General features: G+C 42.9%; 1 protein-coding gene across 2 annotated transcripts in view; it reads right to left on the bottom strand.

The window, feature by feature from the left end:
- Positions 1 to 26,457, bottom strand: part of PDE1A (phosphodiesterase 1A) — a 595,639-nt gene that overhangs the window by 434,513 nt on the left and 134,669 nt on the right. The gene's annotated exons all lie outside the window — the stretch shown is intronic.

The following is a 26,457-nucleotide window of genomic DNA, read 5'->3' as shown; positions in this document are numbered from 1 at the left end:
CACGCTCAAATCCCATCACACATTAAGCAACTAACAGAGGTTTTGTACCATGCTGGCTGCTGTAATAGTGCAGAAGACATTAGCGTGGGTCTGTGCAGTAAAACCCATGTTAACTGCAGCTTAGTTATAGAGCCCCTAAGAATTTCTATACTATTTTATTTATTTTTGTTACATTTGTACCCCGCGCTTTCCCACTCATGGCAGGCTCAATGTGGCTTACATGGGGCAATGGAGGTTAAGTGACTTGCCCAGGGTCATAAAGAGCTGCCTGTGCCTGAAGTGGGAATTGAACTCAGTTCCTCAGGACCAAAGTCCACCACCCTAACCACTAGGCCACTCCTCCACTAAAATGGTTTATAAAGTCAGACTGAGTTGGTTTGAACTTTGATGGTTCTACCTTAAGCAGCTATCAAATACACAGAAACCTGAACCTTGATAAAGCAGTCAAAGTTTCTAAAATGTCCTCTAACTGTAATAAAACAAGTACCTCCAAAAGCTTTGTCAACAGTGGTATATTTCAAAGGGCCTAAAACTTGTTGGTAGAGCCAGGGCTAGATTACTTGCTTTCAGAACTGGGGGGGGGGGGGGGGGGGGGGAATTATATCTTCCAAAGAACAAGGACATGTACCTGGCCTAAATGCACAATTCAATAACATAGTAATCCACTGCATAACTTCAATAGAGGGATTAACCAACAATGAAGAGTGACAACTATCTAAAATACAATAATAGGAGGAAAATTTATGCAGTGAAGAAGAAAATTTAGATTATGAAGGGTATGTCACTGCAGGCAGTTGATGTTGGTAGTCCAAGCCAGGAGAAGGGTTCTTACTCTGACCTGTGCAATGCCTAAATTTATTGTCTGTAATTAAGGTAAGAAACCCTTCATATTTCCTGTTCTACAAAAGGAATTGTGCTTGGGGTTGCTTGTAATTGTTCATGAGGAAAATCCATTTCAGTTATCAACATTTTGTTTGTGCCAGCTACATATCCTACAATGCATTCATTCGCAAACTTTAGCCATTGCAGAGAATAGAGCAAGAACCCTCCTCCTGGCTTGGACATTGTTTTCATTGTGAAAATTCTTAGGGTTTATTTAGTTGACTCATTATCTTTAAACACCAGACTGGCCCTGCTTAGGATGGATGACCACAAGCTGGTGTTGGCTAAGGGGCACACTCACAAGACTAACCCAAAAGATAGTTGAGCACGTATATAAATGGGCATACACAAGGATACTAGCAAGAAATAGGTTAAGGAAAGGGGTTGGGGGATAGGTAATAGTAGGGAAGGTGCACAGGAGGGTGGAAAAAGAGGAACATGGGCTGCTGACCTTACCAAGACCTCATCTGCTGAGGTGGTGGGGCAGTCTCTGGAGAAATCACTGGGGTAGGCTGAAAGAGGAGGGAGGCACTTGACTGGGCTAGCACCATTTTGCTCCCTCTCAGCCCACCTTTGTGTCCTCCACAATCAAAGACCAGGATCTCTTCTTCCAGCATCAGGTGGGACCGAAGAGCACACAGCCATGATGTATATGATACATGTAGGAGATCAAGATATTAGGGGACTTTTCTCCTGTACATATTGCACTGTTGTGGAGGGAAGGCATGCCTATGTTTATTTATCCTATTTATTTATTTAAAATTTTCTATGCCGTCCACAACTAGGTGGCTCACAATAAAACATACACAATTAAATCACGCACAAAACCACAAAAATCTAAGAATGGGGGACCAAAACTCATTTACAACTGAAATTTCGGAAACTATAGACTACCCAACTTTGATTGAAAAGGTCAGAAGTATGACAGTTAAAGACAGTGAGAAGATCAACCATTGTGGAGTGGTGCTTTGATGGCAACTCCCAGTTTGAGCGCAAGTAAAAGGTTATCCTTTATTTTTATGCTCTGTATTAAATATACGCTTGTTATCTGACTCATATATATTGTGTTTGGAACTGTGGGACTCTAAGGCAGGTTGGATTTTCAGGATTGCCACAATGAATATTCATGAGATTTTAGATTGTGAGCCCACTAGGGACAGAGAAAGTACCTGCACACATAATATGTAAACCACTTTGGTTGTGCCAGAGAAGGCGGTATATCAATGGGCTCTTTTACTAAGGCATGCTGAAAAATGGCCTGCGGTAGACGCGTGTTTTGGGTGCACACAGAATCATTTTTCAGTGCACCTGTGAAAAATGGCTTTTTAAAATTTTTGCTGAAAATGGACATGTGGCAAAATAAAAATTGCCACGCGTCCATTTTGAGTCTGAGACCTTACCACCAGCCATTGACCTAGCAGTAAGGTATCACATGGTAACCACGCAATAATGGTCTACGGATGTAAAATGCCAATTACCGCCCACATGCCAGAATATAAAAATATTTTCTGGTGTATGTAGTGGGAATACGTAAAAAATGAAATTACCACAGAAGCCATGTGATATCCGGATGGTAACTCAGAATTACCACACATTGGGCACATGTAGGCGCTTACGCGGCTTAGTAAAAGGACCCCTTAAATGCTTTAATCTTACCTTTCTTTTAACCTTACCCGTACAGATTATAATGGGGTATATTACACTGTTGTCTTATTGTACTATGAAATTGTGTGGATTTTTATGGGAATGAACTGGAGAAGAGAGTTGCTTGAGATCAGCACATTACATCAATTACTGCTAAAATTGTTTTGACAGATTTGCCATGAGTTTCACTTGGAGGATTTACAGTGGTAGACTATTGTAATATCCTCTTTGTAGATTGCCACACAATTGTATGAAGAAGCTCTAGCATATCCAGAATGCAGTCAGATGATTAGTGATGGACTTGGACTATTGGGATCATGTCACTCCATTATTTAAACATATGCCTTGGTTTTCAGCAGAATACTGAAGCCAATTCAAAATGCTTCTTCTGGCTTTTATAGCTAAATTTGGAGTTGGCACCATTACATATTCAAGAACAGCTGCAGCCTTACATGCCCTTTTGAAATCTGAATTCATTGCAGGAGGGTTTATTGCATGTGTCATCCTTTACTTCTGTTTGCTTTTTGATAACAAGCAATCAAGCTTTTTCAATTGCATTTCCACCTTTGTGGAATTTGCTATCAGTTGACATAAGGCAAGAATTAGACTTGAGATTTTGAAAGGCTATAAAGACTTGGATTTTCAAGTGTGATTTCGGTAGACATTAAATTGTCTATTAATTGCTTTATATTTTAGAATTATATTTATTGTTTTGAATATTTTATTAACTGCTGCATTTTGTGCTATATTTGATTGATTGCCATATACCACTTCTAAATTAGAAAAAGTATGTATAAATACAATGAGATTGTCATAATATCTACTCAGTGTAATTTTGGGAATGAAGGAAAGCAGAGAAATTGCATTGGGCCCAGCATTACAAGGGGCCCCCTTGGCAAAGCTGAGTGATATCAGAGCTTCAGTGTACATGGCACTAGCTGGTTCCATTTTTCAGTTTCTTCTCTTGGCCCCAATGTGTCTAATGTTGGCTTAATACCTACTTTAGAATAAAGTTTTAAAAGACTGGTAGTGAACACTGGCTCCCTATTTCATCCCACCTAAAATTTAAAATTCATTGTTTCTTCTTTAAAGGTTTTTCACTACATTCCTCCAGTTATTTGGATGTTCTCCTTCTTCACAATCAGCACCCCTTCCTCTACCTCTTCCTCTATCTTCCCATCTTCAACTTGATATTTACAAGGACACTGTGTTCTGTTACCATGGTCCTCATTTACAGAAATCCCTTCTCCTTGCTATTCAAATGGAACCCTCCTTTTCCAAATTCAGGAAATCAGTTAAGACCCGGCTCTTCCACCTTACTTTTGGTTGACCACTTCTGTCTTGCTTGTTTCAGCACTGTGCTCGTGGCAATTCCCTCTCCCCTCTACTTGCCTCCACCTCTCGTCCCCCTCATTCCCTGCCTCTTTCCACCTCCCTTCAGTGCATTCTCCTCTTTCCCCCCCTCTTTTCCATCTTTTCAGTGTATTGTCTTTTTCTTTCTTTTCTTATACTTTTTATTATTATTATTATTATTGATTGTAAACCACCTAGAAACACCCTAGTGTGATTGGTGGAATATTAAGCATTTGACACCCCCCTCCCCACACACAAAAGTAGGGGTGTTTGAGAAACAGAAGGAAAGGAAGAAATCTATGGTTGAAATGATGTTGGAAGACTTATTCTCTCTGTCAGAGGTAAATTACTTGAGAGAGAAGGAGAGCTTTATAACTGACATTTTATGCTCTGGCAAGCAGTCTGAACACAAGAATAGACATATTGGGTCAGACCAGTGGTCCATCTAGCCAAGTATCCTGTTTCTAGCAATGGCCATTTCAGGTCATAAGTACCTGACAGAATTCCCAAATAGTAACAAGATTCATGCTACTGATCCTAGGGACAAGCAATAGCTTTCCCATGTCTATCTCAATAGCAGTCTATAGACTTTTCCTACAGGAACTTGTCCAAACCTTTTTTAAACCCAGATACACTAAACACTGATATCACATCCTCTGGCAATGAGTTCCACAGCTGAACTATTCAGTGAGTGAAAAAAATATTTCCTCCTGCTAGTTTTAAAAGTAGTACCATGTAACTTCCATGAGTGTCCCCTAATCGTTATACTTTTTGAAAGAGTAAAGATCTATTTACGTTTGCCCGTTCTACAACATTATGAATTGTGTAGACCTCTATCATATCCCCCTCAGCCATCTCTTTTCCAAGTCAAAGACCCCTAACCTCTTAAGCCTTTCTTCATACTTGAGGAGTTCCATCCCCTTAATCATTTTGGTTACACTTTTTTGAACCTTTCCTAATTTTGCAATATCTTTTTTAAGATACGGCGACCAGAATCACACACAATAGTCAAGGTGTGGTTGCAACATGGAATGATTCAAAGGCATTATAATATTCTTTGTCTTATTTTCCATCCCTTTCCTAATAATTCCTAGCATTCTCTTTGCTTTTGTGGCCACTGCCACATACTGACCAGAGGTTTTCAGCATATTGTCTACGATGACACCTAAATCTTTTTCTTGGGTGCTGACTCCTAAGGTGGATCTTAGCATCAAATAGTTATGATTTGGATTATCCTTCCCAATGTGCATTATTTTGCATTTGTCCACATCAAATTTCATCCGTCATTCGGATGCCCAGTCTTCCAACTTCCTAAAGTCTTCCTGCAATTTTTCACAATCCCAATGTGTTCTAACAGCTCTGAATAGTTTTGTGTCATCTGAAAATTTAAGCACCTTACTCATCGTTCCCATTTCCAGATCATTAATAAGTATATTTAATAGCACCAGTCCCACTCCACTATTCACACTCCTCCAGAGGCATAAGCAGGTTCTGATCTCAGGGGGAGCAGACTTTTATAAAATAGGTGCTGGTTGGCATCAGCTAGACAGCAGTGTCTGTTTTATTGCTCAGGTGCTATGGTGGGCAATGATTAATACAGGCTGTCTCTGTTGCGTCCAGCCTACAAGGAAACAGTAAGTTACATCAGGAGGCAGGACGCAGAAGAGGTCTCTGGACTGGCCAGAGCAGGCAACCTGTCTTAACTACAAAGTAAAAAAGTTCAAGAATAGCACACACATTCCTTCCACTGCTAGACACCTTGATTAAATCAGATGGGCTTTTGTTTGAGTGGTGACTGGTAAGAGGGTACTCCAGGACTGCCCTAGAACACAAAACGTATCACACCATAACAGCCCTAACCCACCTATCAGAAGAAAGTGCTATATACAATACACTGGACTGTGGAGCACCAATATACCTACTATTGGGAAACTGGAACAAATTGCACTGTTACACATTCCTACACAGAGACTACATGCTAGTAGAATCCTTCACCTCAGTCACACATGCAGAACATGGACAGACCCTCATCTATATAAACATAAGATTAGCCAAACTGAGTCAGACAAATGGTCCATCTAGCCCAGTATTCTGTGTCCAACAGTGGCCAACCCAGGTCACAAGCACCTGGCAGAAACCCAAACTGTGACAACATTCCATTCTACCGATCTAATACAGAATAGGGAGCCACAAAAAAACAACAAAATTGAAATAGACACCCCCACTCTCTGTCCAAGGAAGCCAGACTCTATAAACAGTGCAATACTGGTAAAAAAAAAAAAAAAAAAGAGACAGAAATGCATTTTCTCCTGTACATTTTTACAAAGCAGGTACATCTCAGTCCTTACAAAGTATTAAATAAAAATTTCTACCTTTGTTGTCTGGGAATTTGGCTGGTCCCAGTCTTTTTTTCCATATTCCATGAGTCAGTCTTACAAATTCTTTTCCAGGTTGGCCTTTCCATTTCTTCTCTCTCTCTTCGCCTTCTTCCTTTCCTTCTCTAATCTGTTTGGCACTGATCTTGCATTTTACGTCCCCACTATCAATTAGCTGTGTATAGATCTGCCACGTGATCCAGTTCCAGAAGGGAGATTTTTCAACCAGTCCTAGTGTGAACTCACATCCCAAATTCATATGGGATTTGCAATCCCTGATTCTACCCATCAAAATCTGTGCTGCAATACATCCAAAATGACTTAAGAAAATGCTCTCGGACCCCTCTACTGTTTGAACAATTTTCTCATTTGCTTTGGTCCCGCTGTCTCTTTTCTGTTTTTCTCCATTTCTTCTGCCTTTACAGGGTCTTTTGCCCATCTGACATTTCTTCTGTCTCCAAGTGCACCATCCTTCTTTCCTCTGCACCATTATTTGTTCTGTCCAGCATCTCCCTTCTGTGTCCCTTGTCCCTACCCTACCCCCAAGTTCAGCATCTGCCATTTGTGTGTCCCCATCTCCCCCCCTTTTTTTTCAACACAAGCCTACCTGGTCTCCTCATCTCCCCCTTTTCTAGCATCTGCCATCCAGGTGTCCCCATCTCTCCCTTTTTCCAGCACTACCATCTTCTCCCTTTTCCAGCATTACCTCTTTGTCCCCATCTCACCTCTTTTTCACCATTGTCCCCATATCGCCATTCCCCCTTCCAGTGGTGCCCCTCTGTGTCCCTATCTCCTCCTCCCCTTTTCAGTAATGCCCATTTATGCCCCATCCCCCTCATTTTCAGTAGAGACCCTATCTCCCCCCCCTTTCAGTAGTGCCCCTGTGTCCCCATTTCTTCATTTTCCAGCACTGCCTCTTTGCGTTCCAATGCCCCTCTCCTCTCCCTGTCCAGTATTGATTCTGTGTCCTTCTCCCTCCCTGTCCAGCATTTACCCTTCTCTCTCCCCATGTTAACCTTCTTCCCCGTCTCTTTCAGCGCTCCCCATTCTCCTTGGGGCCACATATTTCCCTGGCCTGCTCTCAAGGTCCATCCTCTGGCAGCTCCAAGGAGGTTTAATAGACAGGAGACCAAGTGGCATCAAAATGTTGAAACCAATTAGGCCAATCTCACTTTCCCCTTCCCCACACAGCTGTCATTGCTGTACTTTCAAAACAAAGCAAGCAAACCTATGAGCTGCTGCATCCACGTTGTCAGTCTTTATTGTTAAAAATAAAATCCTTTATCCTCCACCTTTTAAGACACTACCTATCCTGCTGGACAGTGATGGCACAAGGAAAGCAAGTTTAGTCCAGTGAAGACTAACTCAAAATAATCTGTTTCTTAGCTTGGCCCTAGTATTACCATATTAAAAATGCAACCATACCATGCCTCTGTGGCTATGTTCCACTAATGTTAAACAATTAACTGGATTTCTTGAAAGGAATATATAAACGTAGGATGCATGACGACAAGGAGCACAAACATACACTTATTTATTCAATATCACAATTCCTCATGTAGAGCCACAAAACAACTTTTCAGGGCAGATAGTGTTTCTTTGATTATTGACCAGAGAGACAGAGAGAGAGAAAAGAGTTTTCAGTTTTGGCACAATATAAGTCATCATCACAAGAACAAAATATAAGAAAACCAGTGGACTGAATTAGGGGCTTATAGCCCATTTATGTTTAAACAAAAGAGATCTGCATGAAACAAAATATTTATTTTTATTTTGACTTATAAAACTACTTGCCCCTGAAACACGTTCAAAACACAATAATCCCTTTGTGTATCTAAAATGTAAACGTCTACAAAACAGATGAAGATGTGATTCCATGTGCCCCAATGAAAGGAGAGTTTAATTCTACTTCCATTTAATTTCAGTATATTCTATCATCTTTATAACACCAGGCTTCCAAAGGCAGATTACAACTACAGTTAAGATGAACCCATCAGGAAACAGGATAGCCTCACTGAAATCTGGACATCTATATATAAGAAGTGAAGAAAAATGAGCACAAACTACAGAGTTTATAATTGCAATTTCTACCAGCTACAATAATTTTAGAAGCTGTTTTAGTGATATTCAATTGTTATTTCTTTTCTCCTCCACCTTTTAAGATGGACCAACAATAAAGAATGACAAGGTGGATGCAGCATCTCATAAGTTTGCTCGCTTTGTTTTGCGTGAACTGAAATGACGGCTGTGTGGTGGAGGAGGGGGGTGGAAAGTGGAAACAGATTAACCAAATTGGCTTCTTTGCTTACAGTGGAGTGCTAGTAGATAGGCTCACTTCCACTCTGGTCTTCGGCAGCGCTTTCTCCCTTCTCCATCTCTCCCCCCCCCCCCCCCCCCGACTTTTACCTCCCTGAGGCGTTCTCCCTTCGGCATCGGCGATTCACAGTCAGCCTTCTGCCACCATCGAGGCCTCTCCTCAGGCACGTACCACCTCTGCACAAAATAGGAAATTGCATTAGAGTAGGCGGGACACACCTGAGAGGCCCCAACGCTGGCAGAAGGCTGACTGTGAATCGCCGGTGCCGGAGGGAGAACGGTGCTTCAGGGCAGTAAAAGTGACTGACCATGCGGACGGAGAGAGCAGGCAGAGGAAAAGATTGGAGACTCGGGAGGGAGGGGACAAAACAAAATATTGGCAAGAGACGCATAGGTGCCATTTTTTCTAGAAACCTGTTTGGGGGAGCGACCGCTCCCCCTGCGCCCCCCTAGCTAAGCCACTGCCCTCCTCCACTGAGAGAATTGGCTATTTAACCCTACCCTCTGTTCTCTATCCATCAACCAATTCCTAATCCACAACAGAACATTGCCTCCTATCTCATGAATCTCATGACTCTCTAATTTTCTTAGGAGTCTCACATGGGGGACTTTATTTGTCAAACACTTTCTGAAATCTAGATGTACTATGTTGACCGGCTCACCTTTATCCACACGTTTATTCATGCATTCAAAGAAATGAAGCAAATTCGTGAGGCAAGACTTCCCTTGGCTGAATCCATGTTGACTCTCTCATTAAACCATGAGTGAAATATAAGTATCTGAAGATTTTTACATCACTGAGCTACAGGAGAGGTGAACAGCACAGTGGGCTGGATATGTAAATTACTCACTATAAGGAAAGGCAGTCTAATAATCAATATTTACACAATTTGGGGATGATTATCTATAAAGTGGGTGAATAAAATTGGGGTTAATAAAGCACACACACTAAGTAAATGTTAGGGATCAGGGAAAAGTCCTCACCTGAATATAATTGGGAAGACTAGTTATAACCTCTCTGGAATTCTGAACCTTCAGTCAATATCTTAAATATGCAAATATTCTGTCCAGGATTTCTGGTCTCTTGGTCTTTTGGCTGAGGGGAGAGGCTTCCTTCGAGAACACTGAACACTAAAGGGTTAAGGAAAACCTGGAACTGCAGGCCACAGGCTCTAAATAGCTCAATCAGCGAGCTAGGCTCACAAAAGAGCCAAGAGCTGTAGACCTAACAGGAAGGGACCCCTGGAGGCTTCTCCTGAAGAAAGTGAACTGGCCCACAATGAAGAAGTGGGGACTCAGTGGCAAAGCACCCCTTGGGAGCAAGCTCAGAGCAGGGAAGCCCATGGGAGCAAGCTCAGGGCAAGGCATAATTTTGGGAGGAGTGCAATTTGGTATCCGAGGCTCACTGGCAGAAAGGCTCTTGAAAGCGCAACTGGAGCTCGGAGTCCAGGTAGGTGGAGGTTCCTGGGAGGGCAACTGGTACTTAGATCCCAGTAGAGACTCCTGGGAGTACAATCATTGCTTGGAAACTGGCAGCAGTGACTGGCTAAGCCTGACTGCCTCACCCCCTCATTGGATGTCCAGGAGCCACCAGTCCAGAGCCCTCCAGCAGGAGGGTGAGATATGGGGGATATAGTAGGAATAGACAGGAGAAAAGACTCTTTAAGGAGCAAGAGCATATAGGTAATACTACCACTCTAATAAAATGTCTAATGAAGGTACAGGGGGATAGGTTTACAGTTGCCAAATTGGTAGAAAGACTGACTGGTTCCAAGAGCACTTTTAAAGGTTGTTTAGTAGATTGCTTATTGAACACCATTCACTCAGAAGACTTGTACATAGGTTAATAAACTCTAACAGCTCAGCCAGCCTTGTACACAGGGGTATTTTTTGAGTTTCTTGTGGGGAAATCTCACCCATCAACACCTTTCCTCCCCAGATGGAGGCACCAGGTGCCAATCATTCCAGGACCTGACAGAGCCTGCCCATGGGAGACTCCTGTCAGGTCGGTCCTGGACCCAGGGATGCTCACAAGAAGGCATTACACATATGTAAATAAATACATTAAAATAAAATGGTTGTTAGAAATCATTAATTAGAATCACCGGGGCCAATCTACTTCCTCAGAGGCTTGGTTATTGATCTAAGCGTTAGAATAAGTCCTCCCCTGTAGTGAGGATTTGGCCCAAGGACAGAAGTGTAATCAGTCCCCTTGAGCATGGAATACATAGAATATCATGGGATAATCTACAAAATGAGGTACCATTATTAACATTTTTTAAAAAATTTCAAGAACATGATCATACTATATATCTCAAAACAAGGATTGTTACCCTTAACTTGTACTATTTTAGCAGAGGTCCCATTTTATGCAATAAGACCTAGTTATTAATAACCCGGGTTAACAGTAAAATAGCCCTTCTTAACAGTAGTCCATGTTGATAACTTCCCCCCTAAATCTGATCTGTGCACATATGTTTTTCAGTCTAAAAAAATCAATGCAACTAGGCAAATTCAAATATCACTCTGGATTCAATAACTTTTATAACCTCTGGAGCATTTCACTAACTTGTCAAAGACAAAATCAAAAATTTTTTCATCAGCCAGACTTGAACACAAACAGAAAACCTATATTTCCTTGTTTTCTAAAAGTTATATAATGCCAGCCGCATGCAAGATTAGTATTCTTCTTGACCTCAGAGTATTTATAGAATGTGAGCATAAGACAAAACATCTGAAAAAAAAAAAAAGTAAATTACATCTGTTCTTTAGAAAATAATCCAAAGAAAGACATTCAGAGAATGATGGCATAATTAATCTTTGGTGTTAGGTGTCTGAAGTGAAATGTTCAAATTACAATCTGCCTCTCTTGTCAAAATCCAAGTATATATTTTAAGATAAAGTATATGGATTATTGATTCTATTACATGCATTTCAGTCTAGTAACTCTATTCATGATAATTTTGGGTTTTGAGTATGAATGTAAGTGCTAGGAATTGTACACTGAAAAACTGTTTGTTATTTTTGGGTGGGTGGGTGTTTTTTGTTTCATTTATTTTAAATTAAGAATGAAAACATGGGGTCTTCCACTCATCCACCCAACCTATGACTGTAAATTCACTTGGCCTTTCAAACCTTTCTAGGGATAGCTCCTACCTTGGTCCCTGTGGTGTTGCTATGGAGTAAGGTGTAGGCAGTGAAAGATGCAGGTAAGCTTGGAATGGGGAGGGTTTTATCTTTAAGTTCTGAGGCAGTAGCAGGATGGAGGCAAGGGATGCTGGACAAGGACCACATCAATGCGAAAGGGAAGAGTATTTTCACGTTGTCCTAGGCTCAGCAAAAAGAAAAGTGATTTGGGGTAGCCACTGGTGAGAGAGGTGTTGCCCTGGGTTGGAACCAGATTGAGACTGACCCACAGAGCCAGGAAGCCTGCATGCGCAAGGGAGCTGGAATTCCACAGTTGGATTCAGGAGAGGACACTATGGAGGACAGTATCTGTAGAGGTGCTAGTGGAAAAGAGTAAAGGAGCTAAGATAGTGTCAAGGCATCTGATCCCTAACAGAAAAAGAAGTAAGACATCCCCTCGTTATGGAGTGTATAGGAAACTGCTGGACCCCCCTTAAGCATATCTTTAGCTGTAGAGTGCTCAGCAGGGAGGCCATAATTCAGCCAGGAAAGAGAACACCACGAGCAGTGACAAGCCAGAAAGGCCCACAGCAGGAAGAAGCAGACCTCCAGAATAGTCCTATAAAACATATATTTGAAGGACCGGAGGGTAGCAGTGGAAAGTAGGAAAAGCCTTGTGATACTTGAAACTCAGGTTATCACAACCCCCCCCCCCCCCCTGAACTGAGCGCCAGAGAGACTGAAAAGGAACTTATCCATTCCATATTCCAATAGGAGGGGTAGTTACAGAGAAGAGGAAAGAGGATTTCTGAAGGAGAGTCCAGATCAACCTGAGAAATCAGCAGGAAGGTTTTTAATCAATACCATGAGAATCCTGAAAGGAATTAGGCAACTTTTAGTTTTCCAGGCTCTCTTACTGACAATGAATCAACAGTTGAACTTTGGAGAAGTGAAGTGAGGAAACATTGGAAAAATAAGAGAAAGGAAGCAGAACTGATGAGAGAAGTCAGAGAGAGGAGGTATGAAACACCAAAAAGTAATAGAGTGACGAGATGGATTTCAGCATAAGACAGGGCAATGCTGGAGAGTGTGCCAAGGTTAGAAGGACAGAAAAGGAGCTGGAAATTTATGTCTACAGGAGAGAGATGACGCTAGAATTCTGCACTGTCTGAGGCACACAACTGTAATAAGTGTTGAATGATTAGAAATACATGTACTATTACTCACCCTGGTTCTCTTTAGTTAACACGACTTCTATAAATACAACATCCTAGATTTTTCTTTTACTTTTCCGTGTTAAAATATTTAGACAAACAAAATTATATTTAGAACTCTAAGAACACTTTGAGGCATATTTTCAAAGCACTTTGGGAGGCTAAGTTCCATAGGTTTCTATGGAACTTTGGGAGGCTAAGTGCTTTGAAAATAAGCCTCTAAAGGGCCTATCTGCTATGCTGTATTTGCTATGTAATGAGGGAACTAACACATGCTAACAGTCGAACTCTATGTTAACAGTTGAGACAGCAGTTAAGTGGTAGAAAAACCGCACTATTCCCTCTAAACTGAGTGGGAGTCCTCTACCTACAGTCCTGCCAGTGGGGGGTGCTGTTTCACTATCACATTTTCAAAAGTGAGGGACGGCAAGCTCTTCTGAACGCCAGGGTACCTGCCTGTGTTTAGTGATAGGAAACACAATACTGAAGCACCAGCCCCCCCACCACCACCACACGCAGCAATTCAGTTGAAGACCCCCACTCACCTTAGGGAACAGAGTTAAACAGCTAACATGGAACTCACCATTAGGGGACATAAAATGGATGGGGAATGTGCAGGGTCTATGCTTTACAGTTAATGCAGAATGCAGCCAGGGGCTCTTTTACTAAGTCATGGTAGCATGACTCTTATAGTAGAAATCATCTGTCAGTAAATGCTGAAACACCCATAGGAATATAATGGGTGTCTCAGCATTTACCGCCAACTGATTTCTACCATGATCTAAAAATGCTACTGCAACCTAGTAAAAGGCCCCTTCAATGTGGTATAGCTAACTAAATTGTAAGGGGAGGGGGTTGGGACTCTTATACGGATCCTGGCTGATAGTCACATGCCAGTGCCCGAGCATGGTTCAGCATTGAATATCTGGGTCAAATTCTGCCTGCAGTAACGCTACCATGGCCTGCATATTGACTGGTATATGGGGGAAAATTCTATATATGATGCTCAAAAATCATCACCAAAAAATATGCTATTCTATAATGGGCACTCATTATAGAACAGCACTGAGCGCCAATTTAGTACCCAAATTTAGGCACCAGGACTTATGTCAGCTGAAACCAGGTGTAATTCCAGGCACCCAATCTGGGCACACATTCCATGTATTCTAGAACACTGTATGGAAATTTTAGGAACACCCCTGACCTACCCATGCAACTCCCATGGCCACAGCCCCTTTTGTGTTGCACGCTATGAGATTTAGATGCACATTGTCATAGAATATTGCACAGCAAAATATGTACCCAATTCCAAATTGGTGCTGATTAGTACCAATTAGTACCCAATTTTTGGGACTAATTGGCTCCTTAACCTATTAAATTGGACACACATCTTGGATCGGCACCATATATAGAATATGAGAGATGGAGTATAGATAGATAAATATAGATATAGATATTCAACTCTCTGGGTCTGTCAAACTGCCATAAGAACATAAGTACATAAGTGTTGCCATACTGGGACAGACCAAAAGTCCATTAAGCCCAGTATCCTGTTTCTAATAGTGCCCAATGCAGGTCACAAGTACCTGGCAAGATCCCAGAACAGTAAAGCAGATTTTATGCTGCTTATCCTAGGAATAAGCAGTGGATTTTCCCCAAGTCCACCCTAATAATGTTTTAAACCCTGCTAAGCTAACTGCTTTTTACCACATTCTCTGGCAACTAATTCCAGAGTTTAATTACACATTGAGTGAAGAAATATTTTCTCTGGTTTGTTTTAAATTTACTACTTAGTAGCTTCATTGCATTCCTCCTAGTCCTAGTATTTTTGGAAAGAGTAAAGAAGCAATTTAGGTCTACCTGTTCCATTCCACTCAGTAATGTATAGACCTCTATCACATCTCCCCTCAGCTGTCTCTTCTTCAAACTGAAGAGTCCGAGCTGATTTAGCCTTTCTTCATAAGGAAGCCATCCCATCCCCTTTATCATTTTCATTGCCCTTCTCTGTACCTTTTCTAATTCCTCTGTGTCTTTTTTGAGATACGGTGACCACAATTGCCTTCCTTCTTCCTTTTTTAATACATAGAATGTATGTAGTCTGGACGTCCAGGATGTTATTTTTGAACAGCATCCACACCTGATGTTGTGACCTTGTGAGGTCATTAGTCCCATTAGTTTTATTTCCTCACCTAGTTCCCATACTGTCCCTTGCAATCACCCTTTCCTCTTACTCTAGCATAAAACTGAAATAATAGTATCTACGTAATGCCTTTTTTTTTGCTCCACAATTTAATTTGAGCAAATTAAATTACATGTCAAGTTTCCAGTGCATGTGTATGAATTCTGTGTTCACATTAAGGCCTTATGTATATGCGAAATCAGTCAAGTGGCACGGACTTTGCTGCCATCAGTATGCTAATGATACACACAGAATGGGTACAGCTGGTTCAAGCTTGATACCAACATGAAGCGAGCACTGTCTGTAGACTACTACAGCAGTGTATTAAGTGACTAAAAGCAAATGCTGCAACTGTGATACACTATGATATATCATATAATATGAAAGAAACTCAGGGGATCTGATTTTCAAGAGTTGCACCATACATACAGAACATGAATAACATGTTAAGACCATATTACAGTAAGCTCAATAAAAAGCTGCCATTTGCTGTTATTGCATAATAAATCCTTACCTAATCTTTAGCAACAAGTTATTTTGCAAGGAAAATATGTGATAAAGCATAAGACATTGTGACATTCACAGAAAACCTGAGAATGCGCCACTTTACTATAGTTGTAAAGAAGATAGCATTATTTTCCATTTTTTAGTAGAGAAGGTCCAGTTTGAGATCAGGTGACTGGGATTTAAGGAGAGAAAAGAAGCAAAACTGCTCTTGGGTAATATTTCCCAAGAAATGCGGGTCAACATCACATCGAGTACTTGATTAGATTAGCCTGATTTTTTCTAGTTTGGAAAAGCAAGTATAAATTGTGATTCTAAAAAGCTCACATCTTAGGGAATACTTGGAGGGGGATCTGTTGGGGTCATATCATAGACAGCTGGAAGAGGATCTTGGGGCTCTTTAAACTGTTTTATGAAAATAAAGAAAATCTCACCAGTTGATGGAGAGGTGGTGAGTTCTTCTTGCTAAGAAATTAAGGGCACATAATTTTGTTTCTCTTTCTGGATTGCTGTTTCCATGATACAAAAATGTTGACTCCATGTATAACTTGAAATGGATATCCTTTCTGTTTAAGGTTATGCCCTTCTATTAGACCAACTCAGCTTTGACAGATAAATTACCTAGAAGATGAGCATCACTACTTAAATGGATAACTTTTGGGCACCAACACTGTCTTTGAATAAATGTCCTAATTTTGTCAGTATATCCCCTCATTCTACAATAGATTGAACACTTAGGGCCCTGTTTACTAAGGTACATTAGTGTTTTTAGAACGCCTACACTTAGCGCACGCACTAACCATGTAGGCGCATATAGGAATATTGTAGGCACGTACATGATTAACGTGCATACATGGTTAATGTGCGTTAAAAACATTAATGCTGCTGCTTAGTAAACAGGGTCCTTAAATTTATAGAATACTGCAAGTTACACAAGTACATATTACATTTAGGTGCTATCATTTACATGAGCCATAGACCTGTGGTAAATATTCACGATAAAATTTTGTTGTGTGATGCGGCTTTATGCTAGTATTCTATAAAGATACATACAATAGATCACTACCTGTAGTACTATCCTGCTTATTTTCGAAGGAGAAGGGCAGCCATCTTCCGACACAAATCGGGAGATGGCCGGCCTTCTCCTAAGGCCAGCCAAATCGGTATAATTGAAAGCCGATTTTGGCCGGCTTCAACTGCTTTCCGTCGCAGGGCCGGCCTAAGTTCAAGGGGGCGTGCCGGCAGTGTACTGAAGGCGGGACGGGGGCGTGGTTAAGAGATGGCCGTCCTCGGCCGATAATGGAAAAAAGAAGGCCAGCCCTGACGAGCATTTAGCCGACTTTACTTGGTCCCTTTTTGTTCACAACCAAGCCTTGAAAAGGTGCCCGAACTGACCAGATAACCACCGGAGGGAATCGGAGATCACCTCCCCTTACTCCATCAGTGGTCACCAACCCCCTCCCACCCCAAAAAAAAAAATTAAAAAACATTTATTTGCCAGCCTCTATGCCAGACTCAAATGTCATACCCAGCTCCATCACAGCACTATGCAGGTCCCTGGAGCAGTTTTTAGTGGGTACTGCAGTGTACTTCAGGCAGACAGACCCAGGCCCATCCCCCCCCCTACCTGTTACACTTATGGTGGTAAATGGGAGCCCTCCAAAACCCACCTGAAACCCACTGTACCCACATCTAGGTGCCCCCCTTACCCTTTAAGGGCTATGGTAATGTTGTACAGTTGTGGGTAGTGGGGTTTGGGGGGGTTGGGGGGCTCAGCACACAAGGTAAGGGAACTATGCACCTGGGATCAATTTGTGAAGTCCACTGCAGTGCCCCCCTAGGGTGCCCAAATGGTGTCCTGGCATGTGAGGGGGACCAGTGCACTACAAATGATGGCTCCTCCCTTGACCCAATGGCTTGGATTTGGCCGGTTTTGAGATTGCCGGTCATTAGTTTCCATTATCGGTGAAAACCAATGGCGGCCTAAATGTAAAGATTTGGCTGGCCCGACCGTATTATCGAAACGAAAGATGGCCGCCCATCTTGTTTTGATAATATGGTCAGTTACGCCGCTTTACAGGGCCGTCATTAGAGATGGGCACCCCCGTTCAATTATGCCCCTCTATGCTACCTAATGGTGGCTCTCTGTTATAGAATTGCCTCCATGTAGCCATTCCTAGGTAGGGATGAGCTGTCATTTGCAACAACAATAATAGTATGTACTCTTTGGATCTAGTGCACAATATACAGAAATAATGCTCAGTTAGTAGAAATAGTGAAATCACCACTCATGCATAAACCATTGTGCATGCACAAGCATGAAAAAAGTGTGTGCTCTCTTTCCACATAGCTATACGTGCTTTTGAATATTGGGCTGCTCGTGTCTCTATATATATGAGCAGTAATGCAAGAGAAGGCCTCAGGTGGCTACAGTATATATCCTCATCCACTCTTAGGTAAGTATTTTATGAAATTTATTGAGAGAAAATGATGGCTACTTGTGAGATGGTGGAGCTTTCATGCTATTAATATGCAAATTAGTTTGGCACTTCCCCCTTCCTCATGTATCTCCCTCCCCCACTTTACTGCCAATCATTGTATTTCAACCCTTTTCCCCTCTCTGTCCTGCTTATGACCTTCTATTTGTCTCTCTCTTTTATTTCTCTCCTTGCTCGCATTATGTAAGCCGCCTAGACAACATGTTTGATGGGCAGGGTAGAAACCCTGAATAAACTTGGTAATATTTGTGGTATCACAAAATTGGAAATCAAGGCTGTGACTGCCATAGTTGTAATAAATAATATTTGAAAGACTGAAAAAAAAGTCAATATTTACTCACTACTCCTACTTTCATGGAAATTATTTAACATGGATAAAATATATTCCCTTTGTCAGTCATCTTTACTGTACAAAAATTATTTATAAAACAAAGGATGGTTAGACGCTTTGAAGAAAATGGAGCATCTGAGCAGGGAGAAGTGAAAAAGTATGGAAAGGATGTGCTAAGTAAAAGGCTCATCTTCTAGGCTTCATATTTTTATAACCAATAAAACCCCAGTTTTGATGGCATTCATTATCATGTTTGATTGAGAAAAACCAGTGGAGGTAGAGGAGATAGGCAATATTGCAGAAAGTCACAGGATGGCTGATTTGGTCATTATTCACCATCATATTCCATGTTTCTATATTCTAACAAAGCACTGTAAATAGAGAAGATACCTTCATAAGGATAACAAATATAACTGGCATAACTACTCAGATTGGTTCCTCAGATAATGAACCAGAAAGGCAACTAAGTTCCTTTTAGTATTTTTCAAAAACAAGTTTACGGCAGGAACAATTTATTTGTACGGTATTAGTTGATAGAACACGATAGTTTACCTACTATCTTCTAATTTGTCCAGGGGTGAACTATTCTGGGTCCCCGGGCACTGAGGGTACTCTAGGCCCCGCTGCCATGCTAGCTAGTGCCACCCCCACCCCGTTATGCTGCTGCTGTCCCCCCCCCCCACCATGCTGCTGCTGCTGTCACCAGTACCCCCACCCCTGCCGTGCTGCCTCCTTCCATGTTGCAGCTGTCCCCCCCTACCTTGAAGGGCACTGGGGTCTAATGGCTGTGACTTCTTCCTGGACAGGAAATAAATCCCCTCTTTTCTGCCCACCCGCTGCCTCTACTCTGCCCAGTGCAGCACCATGTTTACAAAATAGCTGCCTAGACTTCCAATGGTAGCCACTCGCGAGACTACCCTGAGAGTCTTGGCAGCCATTTTGTAAACACAGCGGTGCCATGCAACCAGGGAGAATAGTGGCAGCAGCCACTAGACCATCAGGGTCCTGTGGGGGCAGTAGAGTGTGACGGTGGGCAACCGGGCAGAGCCTCTGGCCTCCCTAGAACCTCTGGGCCCTCAGGCACTGCCTGGTTACCCGAATGGTCAGTCCACCCCTGAATTTGTCAAACTTGTTTATGTCAAGCCCATTATCTCCCTAATTCTATAAATGCGGAAGACAATTTTGCGACTTGTGCACACAATTGCTCACGTAAATTATAAAATAATGCCTAACTTACCTCCCTTTTACAAAGCCACATGACAATGCCGACACAGCCCATTCACTTTGAATGGGTTATGTCAGCATTACCGCACCGGAAGCCACTAGCACGGCTTTGTAAAAGGGGGAGTTAATTTTTTAAGTGGGTGGCACATTTGTTCCTATGGGCTCCCCCTTTCTAATCCTCCCTCTCCCCTCAAAAAAACTATCAGGAAGCCCGAGCCCCCCCCTCCCCCGGACCTACCTTTGCTGGTCCCTGGAGGTCCAGGGGGAAACAGGAAGAAGCAACGCACACTCACTCCTGTTTGCCACTGGCTGCTCTTCAAAATGGCTACTGCAACCTCTATTGGCAGCCTCATGGTACTTCATGAGCATGATAACTGTTACTGTGCTTGTATGACAGTGCAGAGTAATTCATGCACAATGGGAGTAACTCTATAAAACAGGTGGCAACATTTATGCACTTGTTACATGTGTAAATATTTAGGATAGAAGCCATGGGTGTAGATTGGGGGGGGCGAGGGGGGGCATTGCCCCCCCAAATGATGACGACTTAATGTTCTTGCCCGTAGCGGTAAACTGGTGGGCGGGGCACCACTCCAGTAGTAAAAGCTGCAAGCAGCCAGGCTCGACTCCGTCCTTCGCTTCCTGCCCTGTCAGCGCCCCTCCCACCCGAAAGAAAATGACATCAGAGGAAGGTGGGATGCTGAGAGGGCAGGAAGTGAAGGACGGAGTGAAGCCTGGGTGCTTGCTGCTTTTACGCCCACCCACCCACCGCTGCAACTTCGGGAGTGGAGTGGAAGTGAGCCAGCCTATCTAGTCCACTGTAAGGAAGGAATCCATTTGGTAAATCTGTTTCCACTCCCCCGCGCAACCGTCGCCGTTCACTCAAAACACAGCAAGCAAACCTGTGAGCTGCTGCATCTATGTTGTCGTTCTTTATTGAGAGAGAGAGAGAGAGGGGAGGTGCTGCGAAGGGGGAGAGAGGGGGGAGGTGCTGGATAGAATGGGGAATGGGATGGAAAGAAACAGGATGGGTAGAGGAGAGAGGAGAATTGCTGGACAACAGGGATTGAAGGAGGGACAAGGGAGAGAGGAAATTTGCTGGAGATGGATGGAGGAGAAGGCACTAGGCAGGGGAGAATGGAGAGTTGCTGGACATGGAGTGGAGGGCAGGGTACGGAGGAGAATTTCTGGACATGGATGGATGGAGGGGAAAGGGGAGAGAGGAAATTTGCTGGATATGGATGGATGGTGGAGAGGGCAGGGGAGAATGGAGAGTTGCTGGAAATGGAGCGGAGGGCAGGGGAAGGAGGGGAATTGCTGGACATGGATGGATGGAGGGGAAAGGGGAGAGAGGAAATTTGCTGGATATGGATGGATGGAGGAGAGGGCAGGGGAGAATGGAGAGTTGTTGGACATGGATGGATGGAGAGGGCAGGAGAGAGAGGAGAATTGCTGGACGGATGGATGGAGGGAGGGGAGAGAAGTCAGGGAGGAGATGCACATGGATGAAGGGGAGGGAAGAGAGGAGAAATGCTGGACATGGATGGAGTAGACGGCATGGAAGAGAGGAGAAATGTTGGACAAGGATGGAGGGAAGGAAAGACAAAGGAAGGAGATGCACATGGATGGAGGGGAAAGGAGAGAGGAGAAATGCTGGACATGGATGGAGGGGAGGGAAGACAGAGGAAGTAGATGCACATGGATGGTGGAGAGTGAGGAGAAATGCTGGATATGGATGGAGGGGGAAACTGCTGAGTTTAAGGGCTGGTTTGGAACACGTTGAGGGCAGATACTGAAACTTGAGGAAGGTTAGAGACAGGGCTACAGATGGTAGACAGGACGCATAAGGACACAGGAGGATGGTGGACATGGTGAGAGAAAAAATATCAAATGGAAAGAAGACACTGCATAAAACAGAAGACACTGGGATCAAAGTATAGAAAAACTAAATGATCAGACAACAAAGGTAGAAAAAAGTATTTTATTCAGAATTTATTAATTGGAATATGTCAGCTTTTGGAAATGTGCATCTGTGATATTTTGCATGCAAGTTTCAATTTTTCTGGTATTGCTGCATGCAGAGTCTCTGACTTCTTGAGTTAACTTTCCAGTTCAATATTTTGCTTTCATATTTTTTGATTTCTAGTTCCTTGTGTCATGTCTGTTGTGTCATGTGTTTTTCATGTGTGATCAAGGTGCAGTATTCTGCTAGCATGTAGTATTTGCAGCCCTTTTTGTTTTGCTTTTTTTTCACAAGGTAGTGTATTGGTGTTTTAGAGCCTGGTGTAATTACAGTTCTGCCTTTTCACGCATAAGGTTGTAGCTCGTCCTGTCGTTGGAATTAGTGCTGTTATGGTTTAGTAAGGATATCAGTGTGTTTTTGCACAAGTTTGTGTATAGCGTTTTGCAGTGGAGAGATTGTGTGTTGGCCTTACTGAAGTGGTACCAAAACATCAGAAAGGGTGTAGAGCCTAAATCATGACACACATTACCTCTTGAAGGATCTACATATAGAGCCTATACATTTCTAAGGTCAACACTGGCATGGTATGGGAAAGGGGGTGGGGAAATACTACTGGAGAGGAAGAGGGAGTGCTGGGTAAGGAGGAAAGGATGAAGGAAGGGAGAAAGAGCTGGCTTGATATCTCATACATATTCATTATGGTTATTCCCAAAAAAAAGCCAGCTCTTTTTCCCTTCGTTCCTTCCTTCCTCCATATTAGCATATTCATTTGTATATATATATATATATATGCAAATGAATATGCTAATATGCTCCGCCCCATCCTTTGCCCCCCCCCCCCCAAATGAAACAGTCAAACTACGCCCATGGATAGAAGCAAATACACACATATGGAGGCAACTGCCGCTTACATTCACTGCTGCCAAGAAAAATTGGTAGTTAGGTACATAACTATGCTAAGCGCCATTCTATAATCAAAACTGCTTCAGTGTCCTAAGTGTTAGGAGGCATGCCAATGGATGGAGCATGGGTAAAGCACCAACTGATGAACAAACCTTACGGAATTCTGTAAATGATGGGTGCCCTTATCACACTAATGCATCAACAGTTACACCCTGACTATGGCAGGCATGACTAATGGCACATTACAGTTTTGGCGCACCAATGGTGGCTTGTGGTAGTATTCTATAATGGAATCTTGGCACCAAGATCCTGGTGTAGATTGGGCCCTCAGTGTGCACCAATGGAGTATCAAAATTGGTGCACAAATTTATAGAATTACTCCCATATATGTGCAACAACCATATACATACCAGATATGCGTCTAAGTGTAGCTTGCAGGTGGATATACACAAGGGTGGGGCACAAAGTTATACACATAACTGATAGAATATGCACATATCTACATATGTATCTCTGTAACATAGTATACACACTTAACGCCACCTCCATGGCTGGTAAGTACTTGTGCATCTACCTAGTTATACTAGTAATATATAAAGGATTAGGGGTCCTTTTACTAAAGGGTTGCTGCGCAGCAGCCTGGAACTATCGCCAACCCAATGCGGCCTCCAGCGGTAGTTCTGCCTCGAACATGTACCATTTCCGTCACAACGAAAAATATTTTTGCAGTTTTTACCGTGGCACTAACTCAGCGGTAATTACCAGCAAGCAGGGCCGCTGAGAGGGAGGGCAGAGGGGCAAAATTCCCCGGGCCTGGGTCTCCAAGGGGGCCTGGCGCTGGGGTCAGGCCTCCGGCGCTGCAGTCCCCAGTCTCACCTGCCTGCCTCCTCAGCTCCGGGCCCCCCTGCATTCAAAGCAGCAGTCACAGATCACGTCTCTTCTGGCCTTCCCTGTGTCCCGCCCTCGCAGAAACCGGAAGATACATCAGATGAGGGCGGGACACAGGGAGGGCAGGCCAGAAGTGACGTGATCTGCGACTGCCGCTTTGAATGAAGGGGGCCCAGAGCCGTGGAGGCAAGCAGGTGAGACCACGGACTGCAGCGGCGGGGGGAGCGACGGGAGGCAGCAGCAGCGGGTGGGGGGGGCGGAGGTGGGGCTGCCTTGCCCCGGACCCGGCCTTGTCTCTCAGCGGCCCTGCCAGCGAGTTACCACAGGAGCCCTTACCGTGGCGGTATGTGCTTCCCACCACATGGCCATGCAGTAAGAGTAAACCCATGGCAGAAAAAAGGGCGCTGGTGCGCAGGAAAAATGGCCCCTGCTGCTACCACAGGACCCTTTTTACCACAGCTTGCTAAAAGGACTCCTAGATGCCTACTTTTCTTTATAGAGTGAGCTCAATAAGATTTCTCTGAGTGCCTTTATATAACATGTTATGGGGCAGGTTATGAGTGGGCAACGGGCATGGACTGTGTGGTAAGTACATTTGCACAGTCTGTGAATACCCTTAACTCACATTTTGCAGTAACTGTATCGGAACATGCTAGGAATGTAGATGCACAGGTTTTGCACTTACTGTGGTTACATTTTTGCATTTAGGGCTTCTTTTACTAAGGCACAATAGCGTTTTTAGCTCATGCTAATATTTAGTGCGCTAAACATTAGCAAATATTAGCGCATGCTAAAAACACTAGCGCGCCTTAGTAAGATAAATAAATAAATAAAAGACCCCTGAGTGGAGGAGTAGCCTAGTGGTTAGTGCTGCAGACTTTGATCCTGGGGAACTGGGTTCAATTCCCACTGCAGCCCACTGTGACTCTGGGCAAGTCACTTAACCCTCCATTGCCCCAGGTACAAATATGTTATCTTGATATACTATGTAAACCACTTTGAATGTAGTTGCAAAAACCACAGAAAGGTGGTATATCAAGTCCCATTCCCTTTAATGTGCAGTACAGGCCCAATTTTAGTAAACAGGCCCCTTAAGTTTTTTGCTTATCTTGGAATTTTCACAACTGTTGCCCTAACAGAAGAGACTGCAGCATTTTGATTCCCAGCCATAAACCATTACTAATGTTAAAGAATGCCATCTAACCTGATGCCTAAAACCACAAACCGGTAAGAGGAGATGTATCAGTGTAAATAATGTAAACAGTTTTGTGCACATACACAGATACAGCGGAGTACTTTAATTTTGCAACCAGAATAAAAGATGATAAAATCAGAAATCATTTTTGTATGAGAACGTAAAACTATTTCCAAGTTATGCTGAAAATGTGACCTAAGGAAACTTGACAAAGTTCTCTTCCCATGCCTTATTTTCATCAGGCAAACACTTTAGAGCTATTTAACTGCCATCATAAAACCTGAAAATTAACCAAATCAAGCCTTTAGTAGCATGAGTTTGATAGTGCCTACATCGTCTGTATCCAAAATTATTTTTCAGGCCCCAATATTCAAGGATTTACGCCTCTTTGAAAATTTATGAGGGTCATGTGCCTAACTTTATAGTCAAAGGGCCCGATATTCAGCCAATGGTAATCAGTGTTTTGCTGACCACTGTCAGTGTTAAACCCAGAAATTCAATGCCAGGCCAATATTCAAGAATTCATGCTCCTAACTTTGGCCTCTTTGAAAATTTATGAGGGCCAAGTGCCGAACTAAAAACGTTAGCACACCTTAGTAAAAGACCTCCTTTATAGTCAAAGGGACTGATATTCAGTCGGCGATGATCAGTGTTTTGCTGACCACTATCAGCATTAAACCCAGAAATTCAATGCCAGGCCATTTCCAGACACTAGCATTGAATTTCTGGGTTTCTGGAGCTGGCAAACGCATAGCCAGTTAAGTGTGATATGGGTTACTGCATAAAGATAGGGCTAACTTTTATGTGGCCCTGTTTATATGGGTAACCTGGCTGGTTGAGTGCTGAATATCAGCTCTTAACCAGACAACTGCTGACTTCATCCCCAGAACACCCTCCCCCCCCCCCCCCCAAAAAAAAGCTGGTTTTCAGTGCGGCGCTAATCGGACATTTTCAGCAGCACTACCCAGTTGGGGGGGGGGCGGGCTTTTACAAAGGCATGCTAGCATTTTTAGCATGTGCTAAATGCTAGAGATGCCCATAGAAATATATGTGCATGCTTATTTTTAGCACACGTTAAAAACGCAAGTGAAAGAACCCCTAAGTGCTGCTGAAAATTAGCAATTACCCCTGAGCAGACAATTTATCCAGCCAGGAACTGTTTCTGGTTGGTTAAATCACTTTGCTACTGACCCCAAAATTTCACTAAATTTAGAAGCATAAAAAGTGAGAGGATTTAGGGTGGAGAAAGAAAGATAGAAGCTTAGCTCTGATTTTCAGCACTAGCCTCATAAATTAACTCATAATTCTAAGAAAACGAAGGCCACAGGTTGAAATTTGTAAGCACAACTTAAAGCTCCTAAAGTAAGATGTGTTTTCTGCAACTGGGCCTTGCAATATCAATAAAGATATGTCCCCCAATATACAAAACTATTTAACCAGTCAGGAACGGCTCCTAGCCGGTTAAATAAGGTTTAAGCGCTTAAATGCAGATATTCAGCAGGCGATAACCAGTTATCGCCTGCTGAATATTCCAGTTAGCAGCTAGACGCTAACTAGCTATATCGTGCGACATAGACAGACACAGATATTCAGTGCCAAACCAGTTATATTAAGCAGTCAAAATAGGCTGTTTAAATATGAGGCCTATCTTTGACCGCTAAAAAGTTAACCAGTTAGCACTGAATATCAGCATAGCCGGTTAACTTTTTAGCAGACACAATAAACCGAGATATTCAATGCCGGTCTCCAGATACGGACTGGCATTGAATATCTGGGTTTAAAAGCAAATGAGCTGCATGCTGCCAACTGAATATTGAGCCCATAGGTTTTATTAAAATTTATTTTGTCAGAAAATAGGGCAC

Source organism: Microcaecilia unicolor, chromosome 7, assembly GCF_901765095.1.
Source record: "Microcaecilia unicolor chromosome 7, aMicUni1.1, whole genome shotgun sequence".
Classification (NCBI taxonomy): domain Eukaryota; kingdom Metazoa; phylum Chordata; class Amphibia; order Gymnophiona; family Siphonopidae; genus Microcaecilia; species Microcaecilia unicolor.
This window is presented reverse-complemented; position numbering and strand designations above follow the sequence as displayed.